Source organism: Melospiza melodia, unplaced genomic scaffold (assembly GCF_035770615.1).
Source record: "Melospiza melodia melodia isolate bMelMel2 unplaced genomic scaffold, bMelMel2.pri scaffold_18, whole genome shotgun sequence".
Classification (NCBI taxonomy): Eukaryota; Metazoa; Chordata; class Aves; order Passeriformes; family Passerellidae; genus Melospiza; species Melospiza melodia.
In genome coordinates, this window is record NW_026948525.1 from 10,193,673 (window position 1) to 10,213,168 (window position 19,496).

Below are 19,496 nucleotides of genomic sequence, written 5' to 3' on the forward strand. Positions count from 1 at the left end.
AGGTTAAAATAATTAGGAATCATTTTAGGCATTGGCATTCATGACCATAGCACTCTAGGAAGCGGCCAAGTTAGAATCCATGTGTTTTTCAATACAACTATTGTTCTGGAAGATTGAAACATAACTGAAGAGCACAACTGGGAGGTGACTTTGTCCTGCAGCCTTATGGTTCTTCTTTATTAAGAAATTCATGTGTAGAATTATAACTAACCTGATGTCACTTGTATTTTTAGAGGGAAAAAAGGGGTGATGAAGGGTAACTAAGGCCTATCCATAAGACAATCTATAAATCTCCAGATTAATGAGCGCCAAAGGATAAGTTATCATGGTATATCACGTTAAAGGGTACCTTTATCAACACCATATGGATCACCACTTGTCTGGCCTTTGGACACTCAACTTTTCAGCTACCTCATACAGACATGTTCATACACACAGACCAGTGTGCAAAAAGGTTTCTCATCTGACTCCACCAGATCCCACTGGCTCTGCAGAGCAGTCAGAAAATACACAGAGAGTCTAATGAGGAAACAGGGTACTGTGGAACAGTGCAGGGACCAGGTGCAAGACAGGACCTTACAAGCACACTGACCAGCATCTGCCAGCATGACAGACACCACTTATTGTATTATTCCTCTATTTTCCGATGTCTATTTCTCTTCAAACCACCTTGATCCCTCCCTTTTCCTTCTTTGTTTCTTTCCCTAACATTCTATATTTCGTGTAGTGAAATTCAAAAATGCTGCTTCCTTGCACCCCAATATTAACCCTGTAACACTAGGCAGTAATACCAGGCCATTCTGCAAAGCCATCTGGAGAGCCACTCTGCTGACTCATGGTGATAAGTTTTCTTCCCAGACCATGAGGCTTAGGCTGCCTTGGAACATCTGGGAATGTTTTTATTTATTTATTTATACATGTCTTTTTAAATTTAATGTATTTTATTTCTTTATTTAGCATCTTTTACCATGGTCCACATGTTCCATATGGTATACCATATCCCCTGCTACAGAAGACTCCACCATCATTGCTCTTACTTTCAAAATGAAAACAATACTGAATAAACTTCTGTCCTTCAGTGGCACCAAACTACTGACAGAGTCTGATGTGAATCTCTGCTGGTCACCTTGTTCTAGTGATAGACAGGGGTGTTGGCCAAGTTATATCTCCCAAGGCCACAGCCATCTTTTGGTAATGTTGAACAGGTCTTGGACCACATAAGCCATGTTGTACAACTCATCCCCTGGCTGCCCCACCTGGCTGCCCCTTCCTTTGCTGACAGCAGGAGTCCAGGCTCTGGATCTTGGCTGAACACAGCAAGTTCCCATGTTTGGACAGGCTCAAAGGCTGCCCCAGGGGAGTGAAGGGCTTGGCACAGGGGCGAGCAGACAACGGACAAATGGGCACCAGGACAAATGGCCCCAGAGCTTCACTTGCAGTGGCAGCAGTGGCAGCATTGGCAGCGAAAGAAGTGCCTTTGTCGACTCCCTCTTGCTTTTCTTCTCCCTCTTCCGCAGTCCCGCACCCTCTCCCGCTCTCCATTTCTCGGTGCCCCCTCCTCTCCCAGTTTCTCTCTCCCCATACCTGGCCAGGCCATGCCCCCGGCCCACCCCTGGCCCTGGGCAGGGCTGACCGGTGCCCAGCCCTGGGTGTCCCGCCGTGGTCTCACCTCCGGCTGGCTCTGCCTGTGCTGGCAGTGGTGCTGCTGGGCGGGCATCAGTGCCTGGGGCTGGGGCGGCATCGCCTCCCTTTGGCTCCACCTGGCCCGAGCCCAGCCCCAGACCCGACCCCGGCCCCGGTCCCGGCCCCGGCCCTGGCGCAGGGCCCGGCCCTGGCTCCTCCCGGGGCTGGTGGAGGACACAGGTGGCACGGCTGCTCCTGCTGCCTCCGCTGCATCTTGCCTGGCTTGAGCTCCGCCGCTGTCCTGTTCCCAGGAGCGAATGCCTGGGCATGGCCGGCCTGTGGCACTTGAGGGGCGCTCGGGGGCCGTTGCTGGCTTCGGACCGAGTGCTGACAGCCGTGTCCTTCTGTCAAGGAAGGCACAGCAGGGTCTGAAGGAGCAGGACAGGCTGGGCTCGCTGCTGGGGCGCGGGGGCTTCGGCAGCATCTTCACAGCCACGCGGCTCTTGGATTGCAACCTGGTGAGCAGCAGGGCCGGCCGCAGCTGCAGGAGGAGGAGGAGGGTGGAGGATGGGTCTGGGCAGGGCGGGCGGCGAGCTGAGCCCGCTGCTACCCTTGGCTTGCAGGTGGCCATCAAAAGGGCGCCACAGAAGCGCGTCCAGCACTGGGGTGAGCTGGTGAGTTAGCAGGGCCAGTGGCAGAAGCTGGGCTGTGCCGGGCGGGGATGAGCCGAGGCCCGGCAGGGTGGGAGACGCCAGGACGCCCCGAGGGAGAACGGGCATGGGGCCAGAGCAGGGTGCAGAGCATCCCGGGCTGGCTGAGGTCTTCCCGAGCCCCAGCACGGCATCAGCCCCACTGACGGCATTGTGCTCCTTCCGCAGCCCAACAGCACCAGCGCCCCGCTGGAGATCGTGCTGCTGGCCAAGGTGTCCACTGGCTTCCCCGGTGTGGTCCAGCTGCTAAAGTGGCTCGAGCTCCCCAACACTATCGTGATGGTGCTGGAACGCCCAGAGCGCTCTCAGGATCTGCAGCATTTCATTGGGGCACGGGGGTTCCTGCCCAAGGAGGTAGCGCGGGAGCTTGTCTGCCAGGTGCTGGAGGCCATGCAGCACTGCACCAGCTGCGGGGTCTTGCACAGGGACATCAAACCAGAGAACAACCTGCTTGACCTGGCCACTGGGCAGGCCAAATTGATTGACTTTGGCTGTGGCACCCACCTGCAAGAGACAGCCTGCTCACTTTGCAGGTGAGCCCATGCAGGGGTGTGCTCCCTGTCCCAGCATCTCATGGCACTGAGCTCTCACAGTCCAAGCTGGGTGTGGCATCAGGGATTCTCTCTTTTGCTGCCCTTCATGGCACTGACATATCAGCCGAATTGCTTTTGAGCTGGGCTGAGCGGGGAGCCTGCTTCCAGCTGTGGTGGCAGTCTTTGCCCACCACTCTGCCCAGGACTGGGGCTTGGGCTGGGGCAGCCAGCCCAACTAAAACACCTGTGGGTGGGGGTAGCAGAGAGGGAGGGACAGAATCTGTGCCCCAACCGGTTTGGTGTGCAGGTGAGAAAGGGCTTGGACTGCTCCACTCACCTGGTTTGTCTTGGGTTCGGAATGTTTTTTGGGGCATTGAAGCCAGGGAGGATGAAGGCATTGCTACAAATGGTGTTCAATTTGTGTTAAATTGTGGCAGGGTTGGGAAATGTTGTTTTGGGGTGAGTTGATGGATGTTTGTTGTGGGTCCTGGGGAGGGGAGGTCCAGGGATTGTTGGGAGCGATAGTCAAAAAAGGGCGGGAGGTTATTGGACAGGGGACTTGACCAATCATTCGAGGCCCCGAGAAAATGGTCCAGAATGAATATCCATAAGGACCAATGAGAATGCTGGAAATTGACCAATCAAGGGGCAAATCCAAAACCCACCAATTCTGGACCTGAGAGGGGTTATAAAATGAGGGTTTTGTTTGGGTTGGGGTTCTTCTCCTTCTGAGGGATGTACTAAATGGGGGAGAACACAGAGTGTTTGGGACTCATTTTCTTTGGGTTGCAGCATGGGAGTTTGGGCTTATCTCAAACTCCCCATCCTCTTTAGCTTGTTTTAATAAATGAGAGCCTTTTTCCTTTTCAAAATCTGGCCTCATTCTAATTCATAACAGCATGGCGTTTCACCACCACTGAGTGGGTTTTCCCTTGTTATGCTCTGGACTTGCAAGTATTTCCACTACCCTCTTCCATCACCAGTGGCTTCTTTTCCAACCTCAAGTCTATACACAAGTCCTAGGTGCTGGTCAGAGGGCAGTGGGTCACACCCAGTGTGCCACTGGGGCAGCCCCCACACACCCAGGGGTACTGGGGCCAGGCTCTGGGAGCAGCAGCATCCCCCTGATGAACTCCATCTGTATTCCACAGGAACACGGTCATACAGCCCCCCAGAATGTACCCACTTTGGCTGGTACTATGGCAAGCCAGCTACCATCTGGTCCCTGGGCATCCTGCTGCACCAGATGGTCTGTGGGAAGCACCCTTTCAGCAGGGGCCAGAACATCCACTGAGACCATCAGCTCTCTCTGCCACAAGGGCTCTCTCAAGGTGGATCCTCATCTCTGGGCACAGGGGGAATCCCAGTGCTGGAAGACAGCAGTGGGCTCATGGGCATCCCACTGTGGCAGCTGCTGAGGAGGTGGCACATGTACTGCTCTCCTCCAAAACAGGGAATTGATGGGAAAGTTTGGGCCCAGCTCTGAGCACATCCAGCATGGCTTGGGCCCAGGAATAGCAAGACAAAGCCAACAAGAACCTTCTCCAACTGCCCGGTGGTTCTGGTTTCTCTGCCCAGAGTGCCAAGATCTGATCAGGCAGTGTTTATCCATTGTTTTGAGGAGAAAAGAAGAAACCTCACAACTTTATAAAAGTTGTAAAGCCCGGTATGCCTTTATTACGATGAGCGCCAGATGCAAGCCTCCCCAAAAGGCATCCGTACCCCCGAAGACCTCAGGTCTCCTTTTATCCCCCTTCCAAATGCATATGCATACAGTTTCACAATAAGTTCATACATATTCATTCCGCGTGACATTTATCACCAGTTCTTCTTTATCAAAGGAATTCCTAGGTGGGGGGCAAATTGACCTTGTGGTCGTTTCTGTTTTTCTTTCTCTGTCTCCTTGCTGTCTCCAGCATGTGACTTTTCCTTCAGCTTTGGCCTCACAGACTTTTCACCTCTCCTAGACACTTCACCTAATTCAGAATGGATCTCTACTCTGTCTCATTCCCCCCTTTCCTATGAAATAAGTAAATTCTTTTACTTAATGAAAACCCTCACGACAACAGTTGTCTTTTAATGCTCTACCATGTATGTTTGACAAAGAGGTTAGTACAGCTATTCGTTGTAGCATTCTCCAGTTCCAAATTAACAATGTAATAGATAATCCTAAGCTTATCCCAACTAATATTAGTAAAACTACAATGGGGTGGCACAACTTATTAAAGATTCCATTTGCAGTTGGTGACCACCCAAAGATCACATCCCACCAGTGGTGATCCATATTTTGTTTTATTCTTTGTAGAACTCTGGTTATCTCCTTTGTATCATGTTGGACAGTAATTAAGGTTTTCTTTCCACTTTCTTGGATTTCCTTCAAGATCTCCAATAGGTCTTGGTGCTTAATTAATTGTTTCACTAATGTAAGGTTCATCTCAATATGGGTAGGTGATAGTCTGTGATACATTGTGTAATTGGCTTTGACCAGCTGGTGGGATGTCACTGGAGCCAAGTATGAAAAATCACACCCGATAATCTTAACAAAATTACAAATACAGAAATTAGAATGATTTCTACTAGACAGAATAACATCATTGCTATCAATTTGTACAGCAGCACAGGCAGTTCTCAGACATACACACCCTTTTCCAGTATATACAAGCACAGTTTTCTGGTCAGTGACTGGATGAATTTCAAAGTGAAAAATACTCTGTTCAGTGTCTAGATACACATCTTGGGCAATAATAGTATTGCTTTCACAAATGAATCCCATCTGTTCTCTAGTAATGCAGGATTCTAAGTTTACTGTCTGCCACTTTTCATTCATCTTTCATGCCCACACTCTATGTTATGAAGGATAGAGTATTGTTTTTTCAAGGTTTAATCCTAGGGCAAGGAGGGGATGGATAACATAAACAGTGGCATTACGTATGGTAAGCACAAAGGCAGTTGCCACATTAGAAACAGGATCATAGGTGAAATTCACCGTAGTCTGCCAGGATTGAAACTTCCTTTCAATATCAATTGCATTATCCCACACAATCTTCCGAATTTCAGCTGGAAAATTACCTTCACCCCCTTCCTGTATGATCAGAGCTGCTGTTGCCTGCACCCATAACTGTGCTTGTATACAACTGAAAGCTAAAGACACATTATCTTAAACTGTACTAAGTGCTTCTACTATCAGCTTGTGGTCTTGGTCCCTGGCCTTTTCATACTTCCTTACTTTGGCAGTACTTTTGAAATCTGTCACTGGCTAGTTCCTAATGCCAATACAAATGACTGTAAAGACTGCTTCAATTTTGTTAGGCTACCTGCTGCAGTGGCCAGTTTATTCATCAGTATTTCTGAATCAATTCAATTTAAAACTCCTAATCCTGTCCCTAATATGCCAGTTAGATGTTTGTTATGGGGAATAGGAACTGCTTTCTGTCCATGACCATCCTGCCTGCCAGAGGGATGTGCTGGGCTCACACTGCAAATTCAGACACACTTCACAAGTGTATCTGACAGAGGTTTAGGTCATACTTGAGGCAGATGTTTGTTCTGAAATGCAGAGACCTCAAGGAATCTAACCTCTCCTTCCCCCTCCAAAGCACCTGATTTCCCAGATGTGTGGCAAGCAGGAATGTCTCTCCTGGTCTACAAAACTTCACCCACCTTGCCCCTAGCTAAGATCAAGCTGTGGACTGTGTTCAGGGCAGAAGATAACAGTATTTGTCCACCACCTGCAGTTCAGCAGCCTTTAGCAGCCATTGCCTGGGTATTCAGCCAACCTGCTTGGAAAATGACCTAAGGAAACTGATTTCTTGGTGTTCCTGGTTTTAGACACCAGGAGAGCTGGCTCCTTCCTTTCTTGTTCTGCTCCTGAGATATGCCTGTTTTTGTAACCATGTTGTCCAGCCCTCAAAGGAAGTTTTTAGGAAGGAGGAGCAGGCTGGTTGGATTTTTGAGATGTTAATTTGCATTATCAACTCCACACGTTTGAGAGACCATTCTGGATTGAATAATAGCTGTTGTTCACTCACATGCTTTACTACGTAGAGGCCTATTTCATACACTTTAGGTTCAAGTTTGGGTAGAGTCTGAACTAGTATGAGTTGTATAAGGCCCTGCTGTGGTAAAAGGCGCAGTGTCCACTTTGAATTCAAATGAAAATCTGATAGCAACTTGAGCTCAAAGGCAGGTCACTTCTACAGGCTGTATCTAGGTGAAATTACACCAACAGTCTGATTCACTTAGGTTATCACAGACTTGCTGGTGTTCATATACACCAGGGGAGGTTCAGACACTAATTACATCTGATCTCTCATAAGCTGTCCTATTGATGACCTGGCACTCTACTTTGATTTCTTCTCCTCTGATTCCTTGAAGTGTCCACAGTTCCTGTTACTGCCATTCTTGCTCCTCATATACCTGATTCTCGTGGATTACTACAGTAGATATGTTTAAATCTTTTATCTCAGAAGGTTTTCCCATGGATCCAGTATACTGATTAAACACCTGGGACCAAGGCCATTCAGCATTGCTTTGGATAGAGTTACTCTCTAGTTCTAAAACTTCAGTTACAAATACATACAAAACAATTCTGTAAACTAAAGTATGAACTACTCCCGACCGCAATGTACTCATTTTGCCCAAGTAAGTTTTAGTCTCAGTTCATTGTCTCCTGGTGTCACTCCTGAAGGGGCTTCTGGACCTTCTTCACCCGAGAGTGATGGATCCAGGCATTCTGCTCCTTGATTTTGATTGGAGTGAAGGTGGTGAGAAGTACTTGCAGTGGTCTGTCCCACTGTGGTTCCAAAGTCTTCTCTGTAAGAGACTTAACATATACATCATCCCCAGGCTATCTAACTCCCTGCTCCAAGTTCCAGCCACATGTTTCTCAATTTCTCTGAGCTGTTTGCTTAAAGCCACCATGTAGGTGGACATTCTGGATATTCCTTTTGTATTCTATATGGTCTTCTATAAGGCATTCCAAAAGGATTCAGCATTCCTTTAGCTCAAGGTTTAGTTCGAATTTGCAATAGTGCTAGTGGAAGAGCTTGGGCTAGGGTAGAATAACTTCTTGCCCCAGTCTTACAATCTGCTGCTTAATCAAATGATTCATTTTCCCTGCCTGGCTACTTGATTTGGGCAGTTTGAAGTGTGAAGTTCTTAATCTATGCCCAGGTGTCCACTAATCTGTTGCACTGCTTTGGAAATTAAATATGATTCTTTATCTGAGGACATCGTGGCTGGAACTCTGAAGCGTGGTATTATTTCTTGTAAAAATAATCTGGTCACATCTTGAGTTTTGACAGTTCTGGTGGGGAATATTTCTGGCCACCCTGAAAATGTATCTATTAATACCAGTAAATACTGATACCCCTCTTTCCTTGGGAGTTCTGAAAAGTCAATTTACCACTGCTGTATAGGCCCATGGCCTCTCCCAGTCTGACCGAGTTTTGGCCAGGGGGTGTTTTGGGGTTAGTCTGGAGGCAAGGATCACATTGTCAGCTTACCTGAGTGATAGTGGCATATAAATTCCTGACAATGATACAACGATTGTTTCAATCAGATGTGTGTTCTAGAAAGCCTGTGGAAATTACTACTTCAAAGTCAACACTTCATTTCAATGCACTCTGTATCACTGGCAGCCTTGGTCATTTTGAGAAAGGAGCCACACTCTATAAAAGGCTTCTAAGTAGTTAGGCCCTAGTGTGTTTTCTAGTGCCCTTCCTTCACTAGTAACCACGAAAATGGGAAGGGATTACTAGCTCTCTTTCAATGGTAGCCCACCCCTTGTAATTGTATGTTTCTTTTGATTAGTATTATTGTATTATGGCTTACATTCGAGGAAAATCTGTACCTTACCCTTTCCTGCTTTCTTTGCCTCTCCATCCGCCAACTCATTTCTTTCCTCCAATTTTAAGCTCACTCTCTGGTGTGCCTTAATATGCTTTTTCAGGTAGCTGAACTGCTTCCAGCAGCTGGATTGTCTCTTCTTTCCCTGTGAGGTCAGCAGTCCCCTCTCCTTCCAGATGGCTCCATGTGCATGTTATGACTCCAAATGCATACCTTGAGACTGTGTAGATGGTTATTCTCCTCCCTTTTGCCCTTTCCAGGGCACGGGTCAATGCATTTATCTCAGCCTTCTGCGCGGAGGTACCTGTTGGTAAGGGTCCAGACTCGATTACCTCTCTGCAGGTGGTCACTGCATACCCAGCAGGTCGCTTCCCATTGGCAACATAGCTGCTCCCGTCAGTGAACCAGGTCTCTGCATTGTCCAAAGGAGCGTCCTTTAAGTCTGGACGGCTGGAGTAGGTAGCTTCAATGGTCTCCAGGCAATCATGGTGTACTGCTTCTCCTTGATTTCCACTGAGAAAGGAAGCTGGGTTGACAATATTAGTCACCACTATCTCTACATCATCTTGCTCTGCCATGATAGCCTGGTATTTCAGAAACCTCTGTGGTGAGAGCCAATGGTCACCCTTTACTTCCAGCGCTGCGGACACTGTGTGGGACACTAGCACAGTCATTTTTGTCCCAGGGTAAACTTGCGTGCCTCTTGAATATTCAGCACAACTGCTGCTACAGCTCTGAGGCAACCTGGCCATCCTTTGGCTGTTGCATCTAGCTGCTTAGAGAAGTAAGCAACTACCCTCTGGTATGGACCCAAGTCCTGAGCCAATATTCCCTGGGCAATTCCTTGCATGGAAAAATAGAAAGAATGGTTTACTTACATCTGGAAGTTTCAAAGCTGGAGCATGCATGAGGGCACTCTCTAGCTGGTGAAAGGCCCGTGTGGCGTCTTTTGTCCACTGGAGATCTCTGTTTACATAGGCAATAAGAGCATAGAGGTGTCTGACGAACAGTCCATAATTATAAACCCACAGCTGGCACTACCCTGCCATGCCTAAGAAGGTTAGGAGTTCTTTCGTTGTCTGGGGTTTCAGGGTTTGGCATAGGGCTTCCCTGCCTTAAAGTCTGCTGCTCAGCACTCACTTCTTACCCCAGGTAGATTACCTTCTGTTTCACTACCTGTGCCTTTTTCTTTGAGACTCTGCGTCCTTGGAGTCCTAGGAAATTCAAAAGGCTTACCGTCCAGGCTTCTCTCGCTTCCCTCGTCCAAGTGGCTACTAGAAGATCGTCCACGTACTGCAACAGCCTCCTTTCCTCTTGTGGAGCTTCCCGGGACTTTGGGTCTTTGCAAGCTGTTCTCCAATCGGAGTGGGGAATCTTGAAGCCTTCAGGCACATGGACTATGTGAGCTTGTGTTTGAATGCAAAATTTTCTGGCTGGCTTCGTGGATGGGGAGGCAAAAGAAGGCATCTCTTAGGCCTAAAACAGTTAACCAGGTTAGGTCAGGTGTTAAACAAGTTAGTAAAGTCTATGGATTTGCTACCACAGGGTATAAATTCTGTGTTATCTTATTGACAGCCCTTAATCCAGTACTATCAGTTATTGGGCTGATTCCTTCTTTATCTTCCTTTTGAGGGTACCACTCAACTCTCACTGGTTGTGTTTTTTCCTTAAGCTTGATTACCATGGGGGGGCATCTTTCATTCTCCCTGGTACAGCAGAGGCCCATACACTTGAATACACTTATTTACTTATTCTAATATCTCCCTACTAATGTCTTTCTTAATTTCAGTGTCTGTTAATGTTAAGCCTAACCTTTTTATATAATTTGCCTTCAGAGTAACCTTTCTCATTTGAGAATGTTTAGCAAATTGAGCGAATTGTACAAACTTTAAAGGTTTGCAAAAGTATGCCTTCTCAGACTGGCCAGTTGTTCAGTTGTTCCCCACACTACAACATAAACATTCTTCACAGGTAGTAACGCTTTATTTAAAACTGAATATATGGCCCTTGTGTTGACTAAAATTCTTCTCTTTTGGGGAGGTCATCTTTACCCTTCCTCCCTTACCTTGGGAGGAGCTTTTAACAAATCATATGTACTCATTTTGCGAACTGTGATTGTTTTGCATTTCAGCATGATAATCCTTGCCTGATTTCATACATTGCTATCTTATGCTGTATGCTGAACACGTTTGATTTGCTTTCTCTTTGCCTTGTTTTCCTTTTCAAGGGCCAAGACCAGAGGGTGGTCTGATCTCACAGTCTCTTTGCCATTCTGGGTGATTTCTTAAAACAAAAAGACATTTCAGCATACAAAAACTCTATCCCATTTATCTTCCTATTTTAAAACAGTACTAACAGCAATGAAGTATTATAAATCTTTTTATTTTCTGAGCTGCTCTTACTGGCAACCTTCGCCCAGTGAGCCCCTCCTAAAAGGGGCTAATTTAGGAACCTCTTTGCTCTGGTCAGTTCTCATTATTTATTTCTCCTTGCCCTATCTCGCTTCAACTCAAACCTTTTTACAGACCTTCACAGTACTTTCTCAGTTTTCCTCCTATACACACACAGCTCCAGGTGGCAGGTATCAGATGTGATTCCCACATACAAGCTCTAAGACCTTAGGTTCTGAATCGCTTGATCAGAAACCTCTAATTTACACTCGGGGCATGTGCCCTGACACTTATTAGAACAGCAAAACAGCAATACCAGTGTTTCTCATAAACACCGCACTGCAATAATAACTGCACATCCACCTTTTGCCCACAGGCCATTCCTGTGTTCCCTGGGGAGACAGGGCAGCCAGAGCTGTCCCTGTGCCCAGGGGACAGCCACTGTCACCTCACACAGCATGCTAGCCTCTTGATGCACCAAAGGCTCCCCGAAATTGCCCTCAAAGGCAGGCTATTCTGTTTGTTACAGAGAACTTTAAATCCCTGCAGCAGATTGTTTCCAGTCCAGACTTACTGCAGTACCAACTGAAGTCTCATAAATCTCATAAGTCTCATTAACTAATTCGTCTCATTCATCTCTTCTATATAAACTCTGTTTTACAAAATATCAGTCTTTTCTAGTTCTCTTCTTGCACAATCTAATTAAGCACTGTGTCTACTTACACTTGTTTTACTGCTTTGCAAAAAGGCTGTGCTAGTCACAGCCGAAACTCTGATATGCCCACAGACACAGACACATGCACCCCTCCCCCTTTTATCTCAAATTCACTACAGCCAAGGCTTGAATTGCTGTGAGGGGGAGAATTCTTGGAATTCCTTTAATTCGCTTTATTGTAGTTAAGCATAAATCACCATACCAGAGTCCTTCTGTGTAAAATGCTACTCTTGTTGCAACAAAATCTTATAATCTTCACAGACACCACTATACAATCTGAGAATCAAATTACCACAATGCAGCGGAAGAAAATCACCACACAAAGTCACTGGGAAAGGGAATATCTCTCAAAGTGCTCACTTTTCTCAACACAACACAGCATACCATAATTCGGCATTTACTCACATCAGTTTTCCTGGACACAATCAGAATAACAGCACAGAGTCTAGAGATCAAGTACAAACATCCAGGGCAAAGGAACTCTCTGAGCTCATACTCACGGTTAAAATGTACCAAATCTGCACAAATCACTACATTTAAACACAATAAATACCATCACTGACGTTCCTCCTGTCGCTTCTCCGTGGGGCACTTCTCTCCCTGCCCCCACAGCCTGCTGCAGCCTCAGGCCACACTCAGCTGCTTCAAACACGGGTAATACTCATTCCCCTCACACTGTAGAGCACTGTAGATCTACTCTCTTTCATACACCATACACTTATACACTTGCACAATTACAAACACAGTGCACTGACCACACAATGCATTAACCATACAGCAACACAGTGTCTGGACACCACACACATACACACACACAAACAAAACACACATGGGTTCAGCAGTTCTGCTCTATCAGAACAATGAACCCCCAACACACACACACATGTGTTCACCCGACCCACCCCCAGGATCACTAGTGGTCTGCTCTATCAGAACGATGAACCCCGTCTCTAATACAGCTGCTCCATCAGCATAACCCAGACATCTCTGAGTGATTTACTCCCTAGCTCTCCTTTCCCTCCCGTGGGGGCCCCTCAGTACATACCGCATCTTCCTGCACAGGCCAGCAGGTCGTTGTCTGTCCTCGCAGGTGGCAAGTTGAGATGAGCGGAGCCCCACTAGGAAAAAATCTTAGGGCACGCCTTGGAGGTCCATCTATCCCCCCTGCCCCTGCGGGGACAGAGAAACCCCTTGTCTGGCTCGCCATAATGTTTTGCAGAGAAAAGAAGAAACCTCAAAACTTTATAAAAGTTGTAAAGCTCAGTATGTTTATTTACGGCGCCGGACACATGCGGAGAAAACTCTTCTCAAAAGGCATGCATACCTCTGAGAACTTCAGGTCTCTTTTCATCCCCCTCTCAAATACATATGCATACAGTTTCACAATAGATTCATACATATTCATTTTTATGGGTTTCTTCTGACTTTTACCACTAGTTCCTTTTTATCAGAAAGAATTCTGAGGTCAGGATGACTTGCCCTTACAGCAGTCCCTGTCTCTCTCTATAATCTGTCTTCTCCCCTTTATCTCTGTCCTTCACTGAAGTAACTTCACTGAGCTTAGGCCTGGCAGCCTGGCTAAATAACTACAATTTCTAACCACAGACTCGACTCAAAAATGTACATTTCACCTAAATTAAAATGGATTTCTATCTTGTAAAATTTTCACTTTGCTTCACCGTGACAGGCTCTGTTTTCACAGGCATGGCCGGGCGGCACCTGAGGGGGCAGCAGCAAGAGCTCCAGCTGATCTGCAGTGGTGAGTGAGTGAGGGCAGCGGGCTGACTGCGGGGGCTGGCGGGGGCAGCTGCAAGCCCTGCCCCGGCTGCGGAGGGCTCTGCTCCCCTGAGATTTCAGGGCCACATGTGGCATTCATGGCCAGCACCTTCAGACTGATCCCCTTGCTCCCTGCTCCCTGCGGGCCATGGCAAGAGATGGCCAGGATGGCCCTGGCAGGGGGCTCTCCTCGTCTTTCTGCACATGTGGGATCTGACCTTGCCTCTGTTCCTCTCTCTTGCAGCCCTTGAAGAAATGGCATATGACAGCAGTCCTGCAATCAGAGATGCTGCAGTTGCATTTTGTTTAATTCTCCGGGCTGTACAGAGAGCTCCCTATTCCCCGTGGCGCAGGCTGCGAGATCGATTCCGCAGTGCATGGAGGAAACGGCCTCGTCTGTGCAGCACTGCCTTGCTGTTCTGCTGCAGCTCCCTGGAGAGATGATCTGAAAGACTGTCTGCTGGGGTCATTTGAGCCAGCAGAAATTTTCTTTTTCTTCTTCAAGATTTTTGTATTTCTATTTTCATTGTTTTTGAGTATGTAAATATAGAATGTCTTTCAATACACAGAGTCCCAGGATCTTTCTTTTCCTGCACAGGGTCTAGAAGGCAAAGGGGAAGAGGGGGAAAAGGGTGCTTGTACTCAGCCAGCTGCCCAGGTGTGCAGTGTTGCAGAGAAAATGGCCAGAAGCTCCTTGGCCTTTGGTGGTTCTGCTGAAGCCTTTGTGCTGCCCACAGAGCGACTGGACAGGGGCCGGAGCTGTGGGGATCCCTGCCAGAGCGGTGCCTGGAGATGGCCACAAGCCCTGTGCTGGACAGGAAGGGCCATCCGTGTCCTCCTGCCCGTCTGCTGCTGGCTGCAGTGCTGAGGGCTCCCCGGCGCCTCTGGATGGGGCTCCTCTGCAGCTGCTCTGGGGCTGCGGCGCTGCTGCCGGGAAGCTTGGCCAGGCTGGGGGAGACCCTGAGAGGCTGAGGCACTGCTAAGCCTTGAGCAATTGGCTGGCAGAGGCCATAAGCAGCCCCCTGGCAGCCGCCTTGATCCCGACAGCCGGCTGCTCTGGCGCTTACAGGTGGGTCGCCCGTTGGAGGGACCCCCTGGAATCAGGCCTGGAACCCTGGTCCTGGCCTTTCAGGGCTGTGAGGCCAGCTGTTGTGGGGCTGGGCATGTGCCCTCCCTGTGCTCCAGACTGCAGCCTCCCACCCCTCAGCCTTAGGCATTGAGCTCCACTGCCTGATATCCAAATCTTGTTCCTCTTGCTGTGGGGGAGGCCGAGCTCTGTGGCTTTAGGCCCCATTGAGCCAGAAGAGCAGCAGCTTTGAGCCCACAGGGGCCACAGAAAGGCCCTCTTGGACCACGAGCGTTCCTGTCCTTCCCAGGCCAGGGACACATGAGAGTGCAGCGGGCACCTTCAGGGTGCCACGCTGGCTTTGCACTGGGCCACCTCCCTGTGCTGTGCACGGCTGGCTCTTTGCTTTGCTGCTTTCGGCCTTGTGTCGTCGTACTCCTCTGGCTGCCTGCAGCCAGGGGCAGCCCAATCAGGAGGCTGAAAGGCCCCGTCTCCAACATCTCAACGGGGGAAATGGAGCTCTCCCAGCCCTCAGCCCACACTGTAAGCAGAGCAGAGCCTTTTCCCCAGCCCCGTTGGCTTTCTGCCTGCTTCTGGCCCCTGGCCACCATGACCCACTGCACTCGCTCTGAGTCACCTACAGCATGCCTGGTGCCTCTTGATTTGCTGACCCTGGGATGTGAGGCTCACTGAGGGAAAGGTGGCTGTCCCAATGCTGAGGGCACACGTGGCTCACTGAGCAGACTTGAGGCTTCCCCAGCAGCTTGCAGGTCCCTTAGGCGTCATGTTACAGTGCTTGTGCTCCTGCCTCTTCCTGTCCCTCTTCTCACCCTCACCCAACCTGCACCCTCTGACCTACCTTCAATAAATCCTGTTGCATCAGACATGGTGTCAAGAGCCCTCCCTCGGCTGCCGGTCGAGCGCACATTACAACCTCCGGGCCTGGGAGCAAGGTGGGCTGGGGGAGCTGCTCTCTCAGACCATGAGGGAACGGCTCTCGACAGCACCTGCCCATGGACCTTCCCTGCACCAAATAAAATCATCTCCAAGTTTAGCTAGTAAGCTAGTAAGGTATAACTCATTCATTGCCTGGAAATCTGGCACTAGTCTCTAAGTTCCATTAGGTTTCTTTATTGCTAATCTAGCAGTATTAAATTTTGACTCCCATTCTTCCAATAGTCCTGATGTCAGGAATTTATTGATTGTTGGCTCTTTTCCTTTCCTAGCTTCTAATCTTCAAGGGTATTGCTTTCTGACTACTGGCCTATCTCTTCTCTGTAGCTCAATTTTCACAGGGTCTGCTCGTTTTGATTTTCCTGGGCTATGAGTATCCCATACTCTTGGGTACACCTGATTCAATACTTGCTCTAAATAGTTCTTCTTGTTTGTTGGTCTTGTGTCAATTGTCAGTCCTACTGCTAAAACTGCTCATTTGTCTTCAGGTACCTTCCATTTAAGTTTTCTTTTTCTAAACAGAACTGTTGCTTCCAAATTTTCAAGCAAATGCCTGCCTAGGACAGATTTGGCTTAGTTGGGTAAATAAAGAAACTGATGTATTCCCATTTTCTTCTTGATTTTACATTGAAGTGGTTTCAGGAAGAAAACTTTTTCTGGCTGGCCTACAGTGTCTCCTATTTCTTGAGATAGTTTTCACTTTTGGGTATCAGGGCTTGATTCAAGAGTGAAAATATGTCTCCACAATTTCTTAAAAATTCAACTTCTTTATCATTCTTTAGCTGTATTTTAACCGGTGGCCTGCTAGGGTAAGAATTGCCAGTCTCAGTCATTTCTTATCATCCAGAGTGGCTGCAAGAGTTTTGTGTACTTTGTCTGCTAACTCTGGGCACTGGAGTTATTTCCAGTGTCCTGATTTCTTACAAGATGCATTGATTTGGCCCCAGATTGGTCTGTGGCTGCTTTGAACCTCCTCTGCCTCTGATATTGTTGCCCCTGCCTCTGCTTCATCCAGAGGCATGCCACGTCCTCTCCCTGGTGCCGATCCAGAGCTGTCACCATGGCTGCAGGGAGCTCTTTTCCTTTTTCTCTCTCTTGATTATCATCCACTTTCTATGCTTTTCTCATTCATGCCTTTAAGTCTCTCTTGACAGGCTCTTTCAGCTTCTCAAGTTTCTGCCTGACATCTGGGCTAGATTGCCCTGACATCAGGGAAACCCACTGCTGCTTTGCTATATCCGACCAGGGATGCAGGGCTGTGCCTTTACGTGCAGCTGCTCAGAGCCTGTCCACAATGTCAGTGGGTGACTCGTGCTGTCCCTGTGTAACGTTATCTCTTACTGACCAAGTCATTGCTTTTGGAAGGGCATTTTTTAATTCCAATGTGACTAGTTCCTGGTATCTGGTTAAGAGGGCACAGCTGCCTGCATCGTTCGCGTCCCACAAAGGGCTTACAATAGGACACAGCTGGTCCACTGTACCTTGCAAGGCTCCACTAGCAATTTGTGCCTGCACACGTGCTCTGGCTACCTTGATCACCAACTCTTCTGCTGGTTTTGTTAGCTCTGTCAACATGAAATCAGTATCACCTCACTCTGGCTCTTGATTCTTGACTATGAACTCCAGTCTTTTTGCTACTTTGCTAGGGTTTTCTCTATCCATTGTAACGTTTTCCCACCAATTGTTCAGGTCACTAGTAGAAAAGCAGATGTTCACCCCCATGGCTTCTCCTTGGGGGACTCAAGACTTGCCTTAAGGGGGTGACTAAAGGCAAAGCTTTCTTGGTTTTATTCCTTGGCTTGCTTGTCACTGGGGGTCTCTGAAATTGTCCCCTCACCTGGGGACAATTATTCATCTCATCCTCACTGCCATTTGGCTTTCATTCAGGGGCCGGAGTGGTTGCCTGAGGGGGAGTGTACCTGAGCTGGCCTGGACTAACTCGGCTCTAAGTCTTGGACACATAGAACACAATCTTCCTGGTGCATTGGAGCCAATTTCAAACATCTCTGCCCTATGCTGAATGCTGAACGACATCTCTTTCTTTTCTGCTTCTTATCTGTTTGCAAAGTAAGGACTAAAGGTCCTGTGGGGCCAAATCAAAGCCACATTCTTTCTGACACAGCTTTATTCTTCAGGGTAAAAAAACATGTCTGCATATATCACAGGATCTCATTTTTTCTCTTGTCTTAAAAATAACATCAACTGTAACAGTGAATGGTAAAGTTCCATTAGGGGGTGACTTCTCACCACTTTCTAATGGATACCAAGCCTACCACTGAGAAGAGTATTTCATCTAATTACCTTTCCTTGAAAAATTACCCTCTGGGATTCCTCCCAAATCTTTCTCATCTTCTAAATTAATTCTATTGGACTTTTTTTAATACCATCTTTACTTCTTGTGCTATTCATTCTTCATGCTATCTAAATTTCCAAACTTATCAGGATGTATTAGTACTTCTCTTTTCCTTCTCTTTATACCCTGTAGACTACCCTTAACCCACACGGGTTGTCTCTGAGTCACCCTGCACCAATATTTTGTTTTACATTCCTAGCAAGCAGTGAAAACAAAAGGATTCCACATGTTATAAATAGGTATGATTCGTGCCGATAAAATTGAAACAGTAATCAATATTGATACAGTAATATTATTAAATAATTAAGCAGTTAGAGTTTAATGCCAAAAAGGAAAGGGATGGGAGGGCTTTCAACCCCCCTCTCCCTGCTGATGTTCAAGGACAGGAGGAAAAAGCAAATTATAAGTTACTAAAAATTAACAAAAAGAAGGGAAAATCTGGTTGGGTTCCAGGAAAATGCCAGTTATAAGTGATTTATTGCTTTGATGCTTAAATGCAGTAATATGTTCGTTTTGGCTTACATTGTACTGGCTTGGTGCTCATGTGTAACCCAAAGGTGAATTAAAGGACATAGGTGAAGAGTAGAGGCCTTCATCAGTCACGACCTCCAACGACTTGTGTGACCACCAAAAGAAGTGGTGGCGCAGGCATGGTAAAGGTGGTGATGAGGGCGGAGGTAGAAGTGTGATGAATCGAAAATGGGAGGAGATGGCATTGACACATGGCATATAGGGGGGAGTCTTCACTTGGCAAGCTCGTACGTGAGGTGGCAAGGGTCCAAGAGCCCTGCACTCCATACCCCGTGGTTATCTTTTTCTCATGCACTATTATTGGAACCGAATTATCCCTTATTTTTAATCAAATTATATTGTTAATATTTCAAGTCTATCCAATTTTATATATTTTCTAAACTATTAAATTAAAATTGCTGCTAGTTCTAATATTGTTTGGTTTTTTGATGATGGGATAATTGGGCAAACATAACAATATGGAAAAACACACCTGGGAGCCTCCCTCACGACTGCTTACCACACAGCTCATCTTTGAGATGGGTGCTTCACCTTTTATACCTCTGGGGGTTGCATCAGCCAACCCTGGCCCCTCCCAAAGTCTGTCAGTCAACTCTCCTTTGCCGTTTATTGGTGGAGATTGCTTTCCTGCAACTTGATTGGTGGGTCAGGTGTTGTCATGCTGTGCCCTCCAGTAGCAACGAGCTTTTTCATTCTCAACTGCCCTGTAGGAGGGGCACATGTACACGCCTTCCTTTTACCTGTCCTAAATAAACCAGGCTGTCCGGTGGCAACAATACAGAGGATGGGGAAAGGGGACTGTGAGGAGAACAGAGGGCATCAAAACAATAAACTACAATAACATAACTATACATCAATAAAGCTTCTCTTAATATTCACACAATATTCATTCCTTAATTGTTAGAGCCAGTCATCTCACTATTCATCTATAAGAATTTTTATTTTTATTTTTACATTTTCCTATTAAAGGACTGTTATTCCTACTCCCATATCTTTAC

General features: G+C 47.3%; 1 pseudogene; it reads left to right on the forward strand.

The window, feature by feature from the left end:
- The first annotated feature begins 325 nt into the window (after nt 1–325).
- Nucleotides 326–19,247, forward strand: LOC134433366 (serine/threonine-protein kinase pim-1-like; annotated as a pseudogene).
- The last annotated feature ends 249 nt before the right edge of the window (nt 19,248–19,496 follow it).